This window comes from Nycticebus coucang, chromosome 1 (genome assembly GCF_027406575.1).
Source record: "Nycticebus coucang isolate mNycCou1 chromosome 1, mNycCou1.pri, whole genome shotgun sequence".
Taxonomy (NCBI): Eukaryota; Metazoa; Chordata; class Mammalia; order Primates; family Lorisidae; genus Nycticebus; species Nycticebus coucang.
Genome location: NC_069780.1, coordinates 26,941,564 through 26,955,179, shown reverse-complemented (window position 1 = coordinate 26,955,179; position 13,616 = coordinate 26,941,564). Strand labels below are relative to the sequence as shown.

At 39.0% G+C, this 13,616-nt stretch overlaps 1 pseudogene; it reads right to left on the bottom strand.

The window, feature by feature from the left end:
• Nucleotides 1-461: 461 nt before the first annotated feature.
• LOC128593143 (uncharacterized) lies at nt 462-552 on the bottom strand (annotated as a pseudogene).
• Between the last annotated feature and the right edge of the window lie 13,064 nt (nt 553-13,616).

The following is a 13,616-nucleotide window of genomic DNA, read 5'->3' as shown; positions in this document are numbered from 1 at the left end:
TCAGGCCCTTGTGTTTAATCAAGTTTTAGAGGGTTTTTTTTTTAAATTATTATTTGGGGTTCATTGAGGGTACAAAGCATTAGGTTACACTGATTGTATTTGTTAGGTAAAGTCCTTCTTAAAATTGTGTCCCACCTTCAAAAGGTGTGCCATACTCTATAATCCCTCATCCCTCTCCCTCCATCCCTCTCCACACCCCCTTGTTCCTTTGCCCCCACCTTGAATTGATTTCAATATTTTTCTTTTGAGATTATGTATTATATCATATACTGGCTTCATGTGAGAATTGAGCACATTGGATTCTTGCTTCCCCATTCTTATGATACTTTACTAAGAAGAATGTGTCCAAACTGATCAATTTTTAAATTATTTTGGGGGGCTTATTGTTGTACAGTAATTTCATTCCAAAACAAATACCATTTTATCTCTTCTTTTTTTTTTTTTAATTTTTTTTCTTTTGACACTGTTGGATCCCTCAAGGAAAGAGAGGCCACTGTTAAGGCCAACCTGACATCCTGAGAACTTTTCTCTCTCTCCACATTACGAAAGTCACACGAGTCATTTATCTCTTCTTTATTAGTAGTTTATCTTTAAATTTGTGTCATGTCTTATTACTTAGGTCACAACTTTCAGAATAATATTAAACAATATTCCTTTTGGAGGCATATATTTAATGGGGACATCACTAATGTTTTGCTATTAAATATAATGCTGGCTATTGGTTTTAATCTGATACCTCTTCTTATATTGAGTAAATATTTTTTCTATTTCTCCTATTAAGATAATTTTATTATGGATTGTTGCTGAATCTTATCAAATGTATTTTAAGCTTCTATAGAAGCAATTCTACATTTTTGTAGTGACATAGTGATTTGATGTATTATATCAATAGCTCTCCTGCTATTTCATGATTTCTACCTCCCTGAAATTAACTACCTGACTATGGTGGCTTGTTAGCTTCTATATTATATAATGTAACTTGATAATATTTAGACAGTTGTCAACATCTTATGTCTCATAATATGTACTGTTGGATATCGTAAGTAATCTGGAGTTTCCTTGCTCTTTCTTCCCTGTCCCTACCATTTCACTATTACTACTAATCCTTTTTATTGTTGGCAAACAGATAATAGGGAGGAAGTTATTACTTCTCTGCTTCTCAAAAATAAAAATAGCCCTGTAATCTTTTTTTTTAAATTAAATCGTAGCTATGTACATTAATGCAATTATGGGGTACAATGTGCTGGTTTTATATACAATTTGTAATACTTTCATCAAACTGGTTAACATAGCCTGTACCTCATTTTCTTAGTTATTATGTTAAGACATTTATATTTTACACTTAGTAGATTTAACATGTACCCTGGTAAAATGCACCATAGGTGTGGTCCAACCAATTACCCTCCCTCTAACCATCCGTCCTCCTTCCCTCCCCTCCTCCTCCTCTTTCCCCTTCATCTTGGGCTATAGTTGGGTTATAGCTTTCACAGGGAAGTGTGGATATTTATAAATTGGTTTCATATTAGGGCTGAGTACATTGGATACTTTTTCTTCCATTCTTGAGATACTTTGCTAAGAAGAATATGTTCCAGCTCCATCCACATAAACATAAAAGAGGTAAAGTCTCCATCTTTTTTTTTTTTTTTTACTTACAACAATAAAAATTTATTATCTTACAGTTCAGACACCCAAAATAGATTTCAATCTATTAAAATTAAAATCAAGGTATTGGTAGGGAAAAAATGTGTACTATGGCTATACGTTTTTCTTTTTTTTTTTTCTTTCCTTTTTTTTTTTTTACAGGGGTTCTCAAACTTTTTATTTATTTATTTATTTATTTTAAGGCTGCATAACATTCCATAGTGTATATATACTACAATTTGTTAATCCATACACAGGTCGATGGGCACTTGGGCATTTTCCACGACTTAGCAATTATGAATTGGGCTGCAATACCAGGCAATTGAAGCAACACAAAAAATACATTACTGGGATCTGACCAAACTAAAAAGCTTTTGCACAGCCAAGAACACAGTAAGTAAAGCAAGCAGACAGCCCTCAGAATGGGAGAAGATATTTGCAGGTTATGTCTCTGACAAAGGTTTAATAACCAGAATCCATAGAGAACTCGAACGTATAAGCAAGAAAAGAATAAGTAATCCCATCTCAGTGTGGGCAAGGGACTTGAACAGAAACTTCTCTGAAGAAGACAGGTGCATGGCCTACAGACACATGAAAAAATGCTCATCATCATTAATTATCAGAGAAATGCAAATCAAAACCACTTTGAGATATCATCTATCTCCAGTAAGACTAGCCCACATCACAAAATCCCATAACCATAGATGTTGGTGTGGATGTGGAGAAAAGGGAACACTTCTGCACTGCTGGTGGGAATGCAAACTAATACATTCCTTTTGGAAAGAAGTTTGGAGAACACTTAGGGATCTAAAAATAGACCTGCCATTCAATCCTGAAATTCCTCTACTAGGTATATATCCAGAAGACCAAAAATCACTTTATGACAAAGCTATTTGCACCCTGTAATCTTCTTAATGAGTAAGAAGGAGAAGGTGGTGAATATCTATAGAAAATAGTTCCATCACGGTAGATTAACTGAACATCACCTTCCATTATAGATAAAAGCCTATTAAGCCTCCACATCACATTTGTTAATGAGAACTACCATTTCTCTAGAGCCTTTTTGTGTGTGTCAGGCACTTGATATGCATAATCTCATTCAGAACTTCATCCTAATCCAAGGAACTAGATATATTAATATTTCGGTCTTAAATATTAATTTAAGATGGAGAAACTGAAGTGGGGGAGTTTAAATAATTTAACAGTTCAAACAGCTGTTAGTTGGCAGAACTGGAATTTACACATAAGACTTTCTGGCTCCAAAGCTCACTCTCTTTCCCTACAGCTGTTGGGCTCACGAGACAGTGCTCTGAAGAAGTGACACCTCAGTAAAGTGGATGAGATATAGCTGAAGGTAACCATGCAACAAGACAGGACATAGTGGCTGCCACGAAAGAGTTGACCTTCAAGCACAATGTTACTGAGGTTCAGATTCACTTGTAGAGAGTGGAGAGCTTTTAGGAGGGAGGTAGCATAGAATAGGGAGGAGGATATTTTAGGCCAACAGAGGTAAGAGTGAAGGCATAAAATCAGGAAAGCCTAGGACATGTTTACAAAAGAAAGAGTGATGCTCTTTAGTCCTGGACTGTGTTCATGCTGCTGTGTAATCAAAGATGAGGCTAGAAGCTTAGATGAAGTTTCTATTGTGGATCCTGAAAGATAGATGAGGGGCTTTTTGTGAAAGGCTGGCAGCAGGGACCCATTGTGGTGTTAAACAAAGGGCTAACAAGTCCAATTGGGTTGGATCAAAGTGGGTAAACATGGGAGAATGACACCCTGTCAGATGGCTGTGAACAATTTATCTAGCACTAAAAGGAGCCTGTATCAAAGAGTGGCAGAAGGAATAGAAAGCTAGGAACTGTTTTGGGATGAAATATCTGGGTAGAGTTATTATGTTGGTGCAGATAGGAAGCTGGTGGCAAAGGGAATGGCGGAGTCAAAGATGACTTCAAGTTCTGGGAGCCTGAGTCACTGGGAGGAGAGTAGGCTCTTGGGAGGTGAGGTTGGTCAGTTGGAAAGAGTTGGGCAGACCCCCAGAGGGAAGAGGCTTGTTCTGAGAGAGTGAGATATGGAGTCATCTGCCTAAGAGTGATAACTAACATTGTGGGGGGTCATTAATGTCTTTTAAGAGAGCTAATGCTAAGCCTAAGTCCTTAATCTTAGTTGCACATCAAAATCACCTCTGGATCTTCTTTTTAAAAGGCCATCCATCCCCACATCTGTTTAAGCAGAATCCGCTGAGGTGGAGGTGAGACCCCTGTATCATATCATAGCTCCTTGGGTGGTTTTGTTGGGCAGCCAGAGTTGAGAACCATTGGGAAAGGGGTAGAAGTTTGTTGTGAAAAAGCAAGAAGAAGTACCACAGCCTTCTTCCCTTGCCAGGAAGAGTGGTGCGCCTCTGGGTTTCTTTTCACGTTTCCTTGTCCACATTCTGTAAGCCCCTGGTCGGTTTCACCCATTCCGTCAATACCTATACTTTCACTGAGAGCCTCTGTCTAGCAGGTAGTCATCTCCTCTCATCATTGACTTAAAAAAATCAGATGGTGGTAGAGCTAAAAGGAAACAGATGTTTTAGTTTTCCTCAATATCGGGTACCTTTCAGAAAATGAAATCTTGTACAACAGCCCTGATGTGTAAACAGGTCAAAGCAAAACCGTCCTGAGAGAACCACAGTCCAGAATCCACTTACTTCCCCACTGGGCCCGAGCGGGGACTTTGGAGAATCCTTCCAGATCTCAGAATCTCCATCCCACAGGTTCAGACCAATATCCACCCTTTTGGGTAAGGAAACTAAGGTTTCTGAGTAGTGAAGTATTGGATTTCAGCTGGCACAGTTAGTTCAATTCAATCTCCTAAGTCCTTGCTCTGTTTTACTTCCTTCACAAGGCATTGCCTCCCTCCCTTGGCAAGTCTAACATCTCCCTAAAATTCACTCTCTATTCCAACACAGAAAGGTACGTGGGGAATCAAATTACCTGTAGCAGCTTTGGTGCAAGGTTAAGTGAGGGAAGAGGCTGCAACTCTGGCTGCCCTGAATTATATGGTTTATCTACAGGGATCTCACTTATCTGTGCGTTCCAGTTTCAGCTCTCTGGTAATTCTGAGCAGGCTGTAAAATCGTTATCTGGCCAGCGTAGAGAGATAAAAAGCCTTGTTAGTTTTAAAGGGAAAGTTTCAGTGATTGAAGTTTTATCAGCAGGATGAGCAAGGAAAAACTTTTTGTTGAAACCTTTTTGAGAAAAAAGTAATGAGACATACGCATTTATAATTGAAAATTAGAATTGTCAAGTATCTTTTGCATATTTTATGTGACAGTCCAAGGAGGCTACTCTATTTAGCCCTAATATGTTTTTGGCATCTGGTATATTTCCTAATTGTCCCAAAGCTATGTCCTGGCTGCAATTGCACTCTTTGGGAATGTTTGTCACAGTGGAAAGAATCAAAACTTCTAAAGGGCCTAAGATGAATTTCTGACATGAGGAAAGTTAACTCTGAATTCTTCTGCCTTTTAAAATGTATTCAGAAACTGAAAGGATCCTTCCCAAACAATTGCATCTAGGAGATTTAAATGCTTCTCTCCATGCTATTTTCTTGTACAATGTGCCTTTGCTGAGGTTGAACTGCTAATATTTGGTTGTATAATCATAGGTTTAGATGGGAACATAAAAAGCGAGTCCATTTCCCTATTGCTATTCAGGAACTTATTCAATCACAGAAGACTGAATTCACCTTCCTTTTATGGACACGTGGAACAAGATTTTCTTTTTCTTAATGCCAGGCAATTCTGCAGGGTACTATTTAACTCACAACTTCTTGTTCAGGTCTCAAAGAAAAAAGAAAGAGTGGATAACAACCAAATTATCTTCCAGCATCCTGCAAGAAAACTCATTTCTTTCATTTCTGGCATCATTGCAATTTTTCTTCATCAATATTGTAGTGAAGGGTTTGGGCTTAGTTTCTGTGGGGGGACTGTGTTCAAACTATATCCATCTTTGATGTATGGTAAGGCAGCAGCAAAACTGCCAGTAGAGAAATCTTTCCCCAGTTGTGGAGACTTCATGTAGGTGGTACCCTATCATACAGGTTCTTATCTTAACACCTTAATTGTTGTCTGAAAGCCCAACTCAAATTCATTCACATAGCAGTACTAAAAAATAAAAAGGAAATTCAATATATGAATAATTCAGCTAACACATTCATTCTTTAATATCTGAAATTCATATTGAACAGAGGACTGAATTTACCCAGCTGTTTATATTTTCTCCCTGCTTCTCCTTCCTTCACCCTTTGATTTATATCAGCAGCCAAAGCAACTGTGAATTGAAATATATGGGGTTTAACAGTTAAGTTCTCAAACTCATCTTAGAAATACTGCAGCATACCTGATTGCTGAGTATCCTTACAGTCACCTTCGAAGTATTTCCCGATTTTATGCCTTCACTCTTACCTCTGTTGGGCATTACTTCGAAGGTGACTGGTGACCAATAGTGATATTTAGCAATGAGGTATGTAGCACATTTTCTAGGATGAGTTGGTGAACTTGATTGTCAGACCTCATACGTGTATATGCAAGCTGGGTGTGGTGGTGTATGCCTGTATTCTCAGCTACACAAAGGCAGGAGGATCACTTGAGCCCAAGAGCTCAAGGCCAGCCTGAGTAACATAGTGAGATCCTGTCTCTTAAAAAAAAAAGAGAGATACATATGCATTAATGTCCAGATTCCAGCCATTGCTCCTCTTCCTCCCTCTCTCCTCTGCCTCTGGTGACTCCTTGTCCTAGTCCATCTTCTAAGATCTCATGTACTGTGGCCGGTCACTTAGTCCTGTATACTGAAAGAGGCTCACCCAGGCTGGGCACATGCCTTAGCGATAAGACTAAAGGCATATAATAAAGATAATGATAACATGCCTTGGACTTATGCAGACTTCTTCTGAGCTTGGATCCAAGAAGGATCCAACCAGGATCCTCCTTACCCAGACACTCAGGTAAGCATGACAGGGAATGTTTGAACTCAGTATTTTCTAAAATTCCCAAGTGGATCTCAGGCCCACTAAATATAAATGTCTAGAGAACAGGCCCAGGAATCTGTGTTTATTATCAATAGCCCTAGAAGATTCTTATTACCTGAAAAGGTTGGAAAGCTTTGTTATAGAAAGATTCCTATTGCTCTCATGAGCTGAGTGACAGCAGTTCTGGGTAGACCCGGTGACCAAAGTGCTGGGCATTATATGGTACCAGGTTTATGGTGCCAGAAGCATGTCAGTAGCAGAATGCAAGGGCAGGCTGGGTGCTAGAGATTCCCAGGCTACATTCTTGGTCCTAGAGAGATGCTCCAGGGGGTGATGGTGAATCCCAAGGGATCATGAAGTTAAAGAGGAAGGGCCAGGGTATCTCTTAGTAACAACGATTGGACACCTTATTGTCTTGTCCCAGACCTGGCATTGTCTGATATAAGTTTGCGGTTTATCCTCCCCGGATATAGCTTGGTCCATTCCTGTGATGGTATACAGAATATTTCTCTAGTTCCCTGAGACTTTTCCCTGCCTTGGGCAGAGTCTTGGAGAGAAGGTGCAGATGGACCAGCTGGAGCAAAGTTAGGGTTCAACAGGTAGAAGCTGAAGTTATAGAAGCTTCACTTTGGAAGCTTACACATTTCTGGGGTTATATAAGGCATAGAGGTTCCAGGGTTCAACATAGAACTTTTGCTAATACTATTGATAATTCCTCATACTGAGGGATGAGCTCTTGTTCTTTACCTCAGATTTTAGTTTCCTTTAGATTTAGTTTATAAATCTAAAGTATTTATAGAGGGGATTTAAACATAAAATTTTAGATTTTCAATAATCTTATGCCTTTTTTAGTTTTAGAGGATACATGATCATTGAATCGAAATAAAACAAAAGTTATTTTTCAGTTATAAATCATTACTGTGTATTTTATGCCTAATAACTTAATTATGTCACTCTGGAATTGATGAATTTGAAGAAACATGAAAAATTACATTGGTTATGGCTGCAAATCTAGTGAAGTGAAGATGTTAGATTTATGTATGTTAATTTGATTCATATGCAAGTGAAAACATGCATATTTTTAATCAGCAGATGGTTTAATATGCTTTCCACACTTGTAAAAAATGAAAAGTACTGCAAGCTATTTTTTGCCTTGTCATTCATTCTGTCAATAGTACTTATTGTGAATGTGGTGCATTTGGGTACAAGGCAGAGTTACAAATGCAATAGAAAATGCGTTCCTTTTGTAGGAGAAGATGATAAACTTAAACACAGATTTTTCTCACTTTACCTTTTGGAGAGTATGAGATTTCTATATGTTAGAATTCAGAGCTGCTTTATAACTATTTTTGTTGGACATTCCACGGCTATTTTTTGATTAAAGTTATTCATTCATTTATTCACTTATTCACTAAATAATACTGTTCACCCAGCATGAGTGGAACGCTTGCAAGGAAACACACTACAAAAAACATGATCCCTGTCTTCTAAGAGTTTAATGTCTATCAGAGGAGGTAGCTCAACTACTGAAATGAAAACTCAGGTCATCAGCTTGGATGGTAGCTATGCTGTCTCTCACTACCACATGCCAATGCACTTGAGATGTGTTAGATTCTTGTATGAGGGGTCAGAGTCTTCCATAGAGGACAGAGGTGAGGTTGGGCTGATGTGCTGCCTAGGATTGTGTGCTAGAGTGGGATGCCCACCTTGTAGATATGCTGCTGCAAATATCACAGACACCTCTTTACAAAGAGTGTTGTACTCTGGGAGGCCAAGGCAGGTGGATTGCTTGAGCTCACAAGTTCGAGACCAGCCTGAGCAATAGCGAGACCCCATCTCTACCCATAGTGACAGCTTGAGACTCTGTCTCAAATAAATAAATAAATAATAAACAAGAAGTGTTGCTGCTCTCATCAGCGTTGGTTGGGTTGTTAGTGATTAATTACTGAACCATTAAGTTTACTAGGGAATTTGCTCTTCATTTAAAGGAATTCTTGAATAAATCCCTCAGTAAAATAGATCCTTTTGTATACAATCACCTCTTAATTTATTTTTGTAATTCTCTTAGACTTCCTAAAGTGAGAGTACACATAACTCACAGCCCTAGATTGCATATATTGGACATTCAATTGTGATCATATTTAGATTTGTGAGAGCAACTTATCCCTATATTTTGAACAATTCCTCAGTTTGTCATTTGTTGTTAAGTGGATATTGTGGTAAAATATACATAACATCAATTTGACCATCTTAACCATTTCTAAGTTAGTTTAGTGGAATTAAATACCTTTACAAAGCTATGTAACCATCACCACTGTTTCCAGAACCTTTTCATCATCCCAAACAGAACCTCTGTACCCAGGGAACAGTAATGTCCCATCCTCTTTCCTGTGAGCCTCTGGTAACGTCTACTCTACTTTCTGTCTCTAAGAATTCAAGTACTCTAAGTAGATCACACAAGTGGAATCATACAATATTTGTCTTCTTGTGTCTGGCTTGTTTCCCTCTGTGTAATGTCTTCAAGGTTCATCCATGTTGTAGCAACTATCAGAATCTTATTCCTTTTTAAGGCTGAATGAAATCCCATGTCTATATATTAGATTTTGTTTATTCATTCATCTGTTGATGACCTCTTGCGTTTTCTGCACGTTTTGGCTATTGTGCTGCTATGAGCACTGGTGTACAGATTGGGTCCCTGCTTTCAATTCTTTGTGGTATATGCCTAGATGTGGAGTTGCTGGATATGTTTAACATTTTGAGGAACCACCATAGTGTTTTCCACAATATGTGCACCACTGTGATTTAAGTTTCAATTTTAAAACTTCATCTTTCAGAGTCTTGATCTCATTCAAGTCAGTGATTCAGATATAAGGCATTTGGTTTAGATTTTTGGTCCTAGTAATTTCACTTAGCTTTTTTTGTTTTATTTTGTTTTGAGACAGAGTCTCACTCTGTTGCCTTGGGTAGAGTGCTGTGGCATCAAAGCTCACAGCAACCCCAAACTCTCTGTCTTGAGTAATCCTCTTGCCTCAGCCTCTAGAGTAACTAGGACTACAAGCGCAGTCCATTGCGCCCGACTAGTTCCTCTATTTTTAGTAGAATGGGATCTCACTCTTGCTCAGGCTGAGCTTGAACTCCTGAGCTCAAATAATCTGCCTGCCTCAGTCTCCCAAAGTGCAAGGATTACAGGCATGCGCCACTGGGCCCAGCCCCCTAGGAATTCCACTTAGTAAAGGCCACTACTACAGAAGAGAGAAAGAGAGGGAGAAAAGAAAAAATAGAATTCAATGGGGTTTTAAAATAATTTTATTCTGAACATCTATAATATGCATATCCCACTTTGTTGCAATTGTAGGACTTAATCCAATCTGATCCACGGTCTTACCTTTTTTTGTCTATTTCTTCCAATTACAATCTTAGGGCACAGGTGCATTAACAGAAGATGTGCTCAATAAATATTTGTTGTTAGGTTGATTGATTCTATATAATAAAAGCTAAACAGATATCTGATGAATCTGTTAATATCCATTCCTGTTTCTAGATATTGAGTTCCATATCCCAGAAATTATGTTTCCATTAGAAAGGGATATATCACAGAAGCAAAGTTTTTAGAAGGTAAAAGAAACCAAATGGTGACAGGGAAAATTAGTGCCTGGTGTTAAGTGAGGCAGATTTCATAAGGGGTTGAATTATGCTTAACTCTGCAAATTGATTTGGTGATGGATGGAAAGGTGGAGTTTGTGGAGTGGGGAATAGCATTTTGAGATTGTTTGGGGGTAGAATCAAGGTAGAAATGTAAGGCAACATGCAAGCACTTTTGCTTTATAACAATAGAAACAAAGATTCATACTATGTGTGTGGTAGAAAAGGAAGATGCTCAGGGCCTCTAGGGCAATGAAGTTAGAATCTTGACTGGCAACCATAACCTGGAAATTGAGAAGGATGTAGCTTCCATTCTGATGGAGGATTTCTCTGTACTATTTAGAGGCACTGGCAAATGAAGATACAATAGATTTTTTTTTCTCTGCAGAATGAGATCGAGCATATGAAGTATTTATGAATGAACAAAATATACCAATATAGAGACAGTATACAGTGACAATAGTTTTCTTTGGGAACGTTGTCATGAGTGATTCTTTAAAAATATTTTGTTTCCTAAATATTATGATAATATCCTATTTATCCTTTTAAAGAGATGGGGACTCACTAACTAACGGACACAGGCTGGCTTGAACTTTTGGCCTTAAGAGATTACCCACCTTGGCCTCCCAAGGTGCCAGAACTACAGGCTTGAGCCCTGTGCTGGGCTCTCAAGAAAATATCTTCATTTTGTTAACTTTTTTCTCTGCAAGATGCAGTTTTAAAAGTTCACATAGTATTGATTAGGATGTTTTGGTCTAAGCCACAGAAAAGGGTTTTGACTAATTCATTCACAAAGAAAATTCACTGGAAATAAATGGGCTAGCTTATGGGACCAGAGGGAGGGTGGAAGAACTAGGAGGATCCCAAGCTTAAACTTCCAGCTTTGGACTTCCTTAGGAGCTGCAAGTAATGAACTCCAGGTGTTTTTTGTTGCTTTCTATCACTCTGATTGGTATCAGGAAGGGAGTCTCTAATTGGCTGGACTTGTGTCACGAGCTCGCCTGGCAGGTTAAGAGCGGAGCCTGGCCTCGTTCACACAGGTTCAGCTATTTCCCAGCAGGGAAACTGAGGTGCTGTCACCAAAGGTGGAACAGCAGGATTTAAAAAAAAAAAAAATCAGTGACTGTGCTGTCATATTTTGTGAAAGATAAAATTCTATTTCACTGCACAATTATAATTGATTTTGAAAGGTGAAACAACTGTATACAACATATGCTTGTTCTGTCATATTTATGGGAAAGATATGCCCTCTTTTTGCATTCTTCCACCCCCCCACCCCCAAGTACTGCTCTTCTTTACAGAGTTTGTGTGGGCAGGGGCAAGAGGGGCATGGAAGTGGTACAATCCCAGGAGATCACTTAATTGTTTTTTTAGAGAAATACACCGTTTGATTTGCTCACTTTTCAATGAAAGAATAGAAGGTACAATATTTAATTCATTAACCATAACAAAATACGGTTTAATTTTACATCATGTCTAATTAAAAATCTATTTTAAGTTGACCTCATTTCACAAAGGATTTGAGGTAGGGTGACCCTTTGTTTTAATCAAGGCTGTCTGATTTGCAAATTTGAGATACCCATTTCAAAGCAGCTAAAGCCCAAATGAGATGTGATAGAATGTCTATCTGAAAGTCTCATAACCTCAAGGACAGGGTCCTCTTGAAGAAACTCAAATGTAGAAGATCTTGAGCGGGGCCAGAAGGCTTTCAGCTGCCTTGTCAGAGACGCTGTAGCTGTTTCTCTAGTGTTTCTTTCCAACTTTAGGCTTCCTTCCTCTTTTTGCAGAGGGGGAGGAGGAGTCTCTGTTTCCTCCTGGAAAGGCAGGCCCAACAGCTGTCATGTGAACACCTCTATCTCAGCCACATGCAGGATCCCTTTCCTACTGAATCCCAACTCGTTAGAGACAGATTCATAGGTGGCTCTGGCCTGGATCTACCCTGGCAACCCCCAGCCTCGTCCTCAACTGTGAAGTACATACAAGAAATGTGCGAAACACTGGTGGAGATTCAAGAAGAGGAAATCAATAAAGAGTGAGGGAGAGAACTTCAAAAAGGAGAGTTTAAGTCAGGATAGTTTCAGCTGAGGGAAACGGAAAACCTCTGTCAAAATGTGTTAACCAAGCAAGTTGTCTCATCTGACAGGAAGCTCTGAGATAGGGTGACTGACCTTCAAGGCTGGTTAAGTCGGTCAAGCAACAAAGGCATGAAGGCGCAGGTTCTTTTAATCTTTTCTCCCTGCCACTCTTGCATGGTCTCGATTAGAGCTACAGAGGATCAGGGATCACATGCAAACACAACTGAATCCAAGGGCAAAAAGAGACCATGTCTTAGATGCACAGAAGGCCCCGGAAGACTGTTCTCTCATCTCATTGAGCAGAATTGGGTTACCTGCCCTTCCTGAACCAAGCATTGGTGAGGGAAATGAGAACCCAGGTTTGGCCTAGGGGGCGGGTTGTCTCAAAACATGTATTTGTCTAAAGAGGGGGATATTGGAACACCACCAGGGATCAGAGAGGAAGGTGGCAGCAGGGGGAGGGTTGGCAATAAGGGCTGGCTACAGAGAAGATTAAAGAAAAACACAGGAGTAGAGGAGCAGAGAGACAGTGAGAGGGTCGAGCAGGGAGGCAGGAGTGTGGGCGGCAAGAGTAAAACTCAGCCCGAGACGGACAGACAAGCTCTTTAAATTCGGTGTTTGGGGTTAAAATGCTGTTGTCATAGCTTGCTGTTCAGCTGGGCAACTACTAAAAGAAAACATTCTACCTGTTTTCACTGCCACTTGAAGGGCTGATTAACTTTCAGTGATTAAACTTATTAACCATTTTCAACCTCAGCATTATAAAGGAGATGGCCTTCAGCAGGCTTGAGGCAGAAAATTACTCTCCCTTTCTCCTTATAATAGATCAGAATTTACTGAGTCGTGAAAGGGTTGTGTGAAATAAATATAGCGATTACTTAGTTACTTGCTTATGTCTTTATTTATGGTGTAATCTTTTTAATTATAAAAGCAATATAACCACATTAAAAAAATTGGAAATCAGAAACATAAAAACATAATCACCCACAACCTCACAACTGTTATTACTTGGCAAACATTAACTCAATTTTTTTCTCCCACATAATTGCATACAATTTTGTAGATTGCTTTACTTTTCAAAACAGGTATATCATATACATAGTACACATTCCAAAAACAAACCAAAGGGTTTATGTAAAAATAAAGCAGGTCCTTCCACTAATATCTTTTGCTTCTTTATTTTGCCCCCATTGTACCCTAACACACTGTTACCAGTTTCTTTTATTTTCTTCCATAGATGGCCCATCT